Below are 6,096 nucleotides of genomic sequence, written 5' to 3'. Positions count from 1 at the left end.
TGCTTCTCTGTATGCATCAAACACATCCTTTCTTTTTGGTTGTTGTTTTGTGGAAGTGGGAAGGCAAATCCACCTCCAAAGATAAAACCCTCCTAAAAGGGGGGGGGGCAGCTAAGTGGTACATTGAATAGAGCACAGGTCCTGAAGTCAGGAGGACCTGAGTTCAAATGCAGCCTCAGACATTTCTTACTAGCTGCATGACTTTGGCCAAATCATTTAATCCCAATTGCTTTGCCTTCCCACCATGCAAACACATTCTTTCTTAGAGCAAAGTAATATTCCATTACATGGGTATATCACAGTTCATTTATTCATTTTCTAATTCATGGGCATCTATTTCATTTCCTGTTTTTAGCTGTCACAAAAAAATGTTGATATAAATATTTTTGAGTATATACAGACTTTTTTATTCTTATCAATGGCTTACTTGGGCACATAAGCCTAGTAATAGAGTCTCTGGTTCAAAGGAAATTAATATTTTAGTGAGCATATTTGCATAATTTAAAATTGCTTTTTCCAAAATTGTTGAAACCTTTCTTTGCTTTGCCAATTGTGTATTACTGTATCTATCCTCCCAAAAGCCCCCCAGTATTGTCTACTGCCTTTTTTAGTCATTTTTGCCAATTTTAAGGGTATGAGGTAAACCTCTGGGTTGTTTTGATTTGTATTTTTCTTATTATTAGTTATTTAGGGCAATTTTTCATTCAGTTGTGAGTATTTTCATTTTCTTCCTTTTATCTACTGGGGAATGGATATAAATGTATATATATATATGTAATGGTACATATTTATTAATTATGTTTGTATATATGTATATACACACACATGTGCACACACACATATATACATGCATATGTATATATATCAAACCCTTATCAGATAACTTTAGTACAATGATGCTTTTCCAATTCAACTGCATCTTTTCTTGTCATATGCATCAATGTTAACCTGTACAGAATATTTTCAGTTTTAAATAATCAAAGATGTCAATTTTATCTTTTGTAGATGACTCTTTCCCTTATTTGGTTAAGAATATATTTCTTACTCAGAGTTGTGAGAAGTTTAAGTTCTATTTTTTAAAATATTTTTGTAGTATGATCTTTAATATTAAAATCTTGTACCAATTTAGAATGTATTGTGGAGTGGGGTATAAGGTGTTGATCCAATCCTTATTTGAGACAGACTGCTTTCCAGTTTTCCCAGAAGTTTTTTATCAAATAGGGAATTTTTCCTTAGGTAATTTATGTTTTCCATTTTATCAAACACTAGACTATTGAGTTCTATTGTTTCTGAATCTCTCTTGTCTAGTCTGTTCCATTGATCTATTTCTTCATTTTTTAACCAATAACAGATGGTTTTGATGACTGCTGCTTTATAATACAGTTTGAGGTCTGGAAGTGTTATTCCCCCATCCTTACTTATTTTCATTTCCTTTGATATTCCAGAATGATTTTTTTTAGCAAATAAATTTTGTTATTATTTTTTGAAGTTCTATAAAGTATCTCATTGGTGATTTGATTGGTATAGCATATAGTACTGTCATTTTATTATATTGACGTGGTCTGACCATGAACACTTGAAATTTCTCCAGTCATTTGGGTTGTTTGTTTGTTTTTCCTTTAAAAAGACTTTGCAATTGAATTTATACTAATCCTTTGTGTTCTTTGGAACACTGATCCACTGATATTTTGTGCATTTTTGTAGTTATTTAGAATAGCATTTCCCTTTTTCTTATTGCTGCTTGTGCTTTGTTATGATTATAAAGAAATGTTATTGATTTATGAGACTTTATGGTGTAGCCTGCCAAATTATTGAAGCTATTAATAGTCTCATTTACTATCTTTGCTGCTTCATGGGTTTTTTCAAATAAACCATCATAGTCTCACCAAATAAGTGTAGTTTTATCTCCTTTTTATGTATCCTTATTTCTTTCATTCCTTTTGTCATATTGCTTTTGCTAACAATTCCATAGTTTTATTAAATAAAGGTGAATAGAGTAGAAATCCTTGCTTCACTCCCATATTAATTGGAAAAGGTTCTATTGCATTTGATATTTGCTTTTAAATAATAATAGCTAATATTTATATAGAATTTATTACATTCCAGGAACTGTGCTAAGCACCTTACAATTATTATCTCATTTGATCCTCACAACAAATCTGGAAGGTGGGTGCTATTATTTTCCCCCTTTTTTAGGTGAAAAAACTGAGGGAAATGTGGTTAAATGACTTCCCCAAGGTCACACAACTGGTAAGTGTCTGAAGTCACATTTGAACACAAGTCTTTCTGGCTCCAAGATTTATTTGTTGTTGATGATACTATTTTGTACTACCTTCTTTTTCATCCAATTCACTAAGAGTTTATTAATTATATTAGTCTTTTCAAAGAACCAGTTTCTGGCTTTATCATTTCTGGTTTTTGTTTCCAGCTTATCTATTTCTGGCCTACTTTTTAATACCACTTCCACTGAGATTGTTTTAGTTCCTTGATGTTGAAATTTTTCAACGCAAATTCAGTTCCTCCCCCCCCTTTTTTTGTGACCAAAGAGTATGCTTGTGAACACTCTTTTGAAGCAAATTAACAATCTAAAACAATACAGGAGTGCAACGGTGACTAGAAGTGAGGAAAGTCAGTCCCACGGGAGCAATCCTAGAGGAAATCCTGGAAGCCATGACTTCAGTGGGATTTAGAAGGAAAAGCATGAAATGGTGGAGAGGGGGCACACTGAGTGCTCACACAGGGGGTGATGAATGAGCAAGTCCGTGTGCCTGAGGCTGGTGTAGGGAGGAGCAGAAAAACAGTAGGTGAGAGCCTAATCTGATGGATTCTGAGTTTTCAGCTAGCGCGAGCATAAGCAGACAGGATCTCAGAGCTTTGTGGACAGGTGTACTTGAACTCCTTATCTGCAAATGCATTTTCCAGGTATCGGTGGAGCCCAAGGAGCACCACAGGGATGGGTGTCTGTCAATAATGGCTGCAGCAGGTATTGACAATGTGTAGCTTGGACAGGAGCTTGCAATCTGCCAGGGTGAGTCGGTCGCCGTCTAAGAAATGACACCTGGACTCAGAGAGCTCGGGGTCCTCCTCGGTTAGCTCATGCTCCCGGGGTGTGGTCAGGTATAGATCGAGTTTCACCAGGACACGAAGCAGGGTTCAATTCAAGGCTTCATCCTGAGCAGAAGTAGTTCTGATGAAAATTGAGAACTTGTGGAAGACGTCATTAATGGCTCTGTTAGATTCCTTATATCGAGGAACCAGGCTGGGGTATTTGGGTGAGCCCAGCGCCTCTTCCAGGAACTCTTCAATCTGGATGGTATATGTCTTGGCTTCCCCATCACACAGCAGAATGGGTAGCTGGGAGCCGGGGCAAAATCCTTCAGCACGTCCGAGGACCTCTTGGTGTCCACAGAGGTGAGAGTGAAGGGGACATCTTTGAGCAACAGGTTCATGAAGAGATGATGGCAGAAGGGACAATGCCCTACACTCTCACCATCTTCACTGGTCTTAACAAACAGCTACAGTTGGGGCTTCTGGGCCATGGTGTCCAGCAGGACAGAAGCAGCCGCCATGGGTGGAGAGACTGTGTTTTTGGCCTCCCTATTTTCTTAATGTATGATTATAAGGATATGATTTTCCCTCCGAGGGCTATTTTAGCTTTAACTGGATTTTTCAACTCAGAAATTTGGCATGTTATTTCATTATTATCATTTTGTTTTAAATAACTGTTGTTTCACCCATTCATTAAGATTTTTCTTTTGCTTTTTGGAGGGCAATTGGGGTTAAGTGACTTGCCCAAAGTCACAGGGCTAGTGAGTGTGTTAAGTGTCTGAGACTGGATTTGAACTCAGGTCTTCCAGACTGCGTGGCCGGTGCTCTATTCACTGTGCCACCTAGCCCACGGCTAAGATATTATTTTTAAGTCTCCATTTGGTTCCACATTAGAAGATGCCAATCAATCTCTTTTTCTCCTTAATAGAATTTTTTTCCAATTACATGTAAAGATAGTTTTCAACATTCATCTTTATAAAATATTTGGTTCCAAATTTACTCCCTCCATTACCCCCTTCTGTCACTCTTCCACTCCTCTCTTCTCATCAAAATTTCTTCCTCTGAAAACTGCCTGTTCATATCCTTTGACCATTTATCAATTGGGGAATGACTTGTATTCTTATAAATTTGACTTAATTTTCTATACGTTTGAGAAATAATGCCTTTATCAGGAACACTGGCCATAAAAATCATTTCCCAGCTTTCTGCTTTCCTAATATTAGTTGTAGTATTTTTTGTTTTGTGCAAACCCTTTTTAATTTAATGTAATCAAAATTATCCATTTTGCATTTCATAATGTTCTCTACCTTTTGCTTGGTCATAAAGTCTTCCCTTCTCCATAGATCTCACAGGTAGACTATTCTTTGCTCTCCTAATTTGTTTATGGTACCATCCCTTATGTCTCAATATGGTGTGAAATATTGGTCTATTCTTGTTTTCTGCCATACTATTTTCCAGTTTTACAGCAGTTTTTGTCAAATATTGAGTTCTTATCCCAGAAGCTGGAGTCTTTGGATTTATCAAACAGTGGATTACTATAGTCATTGACTACTGTGTCTTATGTACCTAACCTGTTCCACTGATTAACCACTTTATTTGTTGGACACTTCCAAATAGTTTGATGATTGTTACTTTATAAAACAGTTTTGGATCTGGTATGGCTAGGCTACCTTCCTTTTCATTTTTTTTCCTTTAATTTCCCTTATATTCTGGACCTTTTGTTCTTCCAGATGAATTTTGTTATTATTTTTTTCTAGATCTATAAAACAATTTTGGTAGTTTGATTGGTATAGCACTGAATAAGTAGATTAATTTAGGTAGAATTGTCATTTTTATTATATTAGTGCAGGCTACCCATGAGCAAATAGTATTTTTCCAATATTTAGATCTGACTTTATTTGTGTAAAAAGTGTTATGTAATTGTGTTCCAATAGTTCCTGGATTTCTCTTGGCTGGTAGACACCCAAATGTTTTTATACACACACACACACACACACACACCTGTGTGTGCACATATGTGTGTATATACACATGTGTGGTATGCATGTTTGTATATGTACATATATGCTTGTATATATGTACATATATGTATGTACATATACACTTATGTACATATATAATATGTGAGTATATAGAGTATATGCCCATTTTACTCTATTTTTGTAATTGTTACAATAAATCCAAATTTATTTGAATTAAGATAATTTATACCATATATGCAATATAGTTTTTTATCTATTCACTTATGTATTAACATATTTAGCTACCAATCTATTCATTTATCTATCTATCTATTGTAGCAGCAAGCACCCCAAGCGTCCTCAGGGTTTGCAGCTACCACAGGTTCTTGGATCTGCTTTGATAAAGTAAAGCAACTCAAAATGGGTTAACAAGCTTACTTTAATCAGTCAGACATATATCGTTTACCTTGTTCAGGAGAAAAGGTCAGCACCCCGAACCTCAAAGTATACAGGCATAATTATCAAGACAGAAACATCAAGTAGACAGATTTCCAAACTGTCCAACCATTACATCCATACCCAGTCAACATCTGGGTTTCCACATTCTGGGTTTTTCAAAGCCGGGGGACTCTCAACAACGGCTTCCCAGAATTCAGATCAAATCACAGAACACTTCTCAAAGTGAGTCCCAAAACAAAGCTACACATCAGGGCTTATATAGCCTTCTCCTGGCTCAGAGAATGTAACAACCTTACTGACTCACTGGCCAATCAAGAAGTATCTACTGAAAAACAAGCCTCCCTCCCCAGGCTTCAGGTGCATTTTAGCCTAGGGGCAGGGAAGATCTTCCAAATTTGCATTTCCATTACATCTATCTATCTATCTGTCTGTCTGTCTGTCTGTCTGTGTCTGTGTCTGTCTGTCTATCTATCTATCTTTCCACCATGATCTTTTTTAATTTTATTTTTTAGTTTTCAACATTCACTTTTGTAAGATTTTTATATCCAATTTCCCTCCTCCTTCAGAAAGCATGAAATCTGATACAGGATATACATGTACAATTGTATTCAACCTATTTCCATATTAG

General features: G+C 36.1%; 1 pseudogene; it reads right to left on the bottom strand.

Annotated features, from left to right (window-relative positions):
• Window positions 1-2,835: 2,835 nt before the first annotated feature.
• On the bottom strand, window positions 2,836-3,539 carry LOC138153393 (chloride intracellular channel protein 3 pseudogene; annotated as a pseudogene).
• Window positions 3,540-6,096: the final 2,557 nt, after the last annotated feature.

The sequence above is a fragment of the Petaurus breviceps genome, unplaced genomic scaffold (assembly GCF_028583685.1).
Source record: "Petaurus breviceps papuanus isolate PSGF00001 unplaced genomic scaffold, PetGlider_PUasm1.0 151, whole genome shotgun sequence".
Classification (NCBI taxonomy): Eukaryota; Metazoa; Chordata; class Mammalia; order Diprotodontia; family Petauridae; genus Petaurus; species Petaurus breviceps.
The sequence above is the reverse complement of the archived record's forward strand: the minus strand, read 5'-3'. Positions and strand labels throughout refer to the sequence as shown.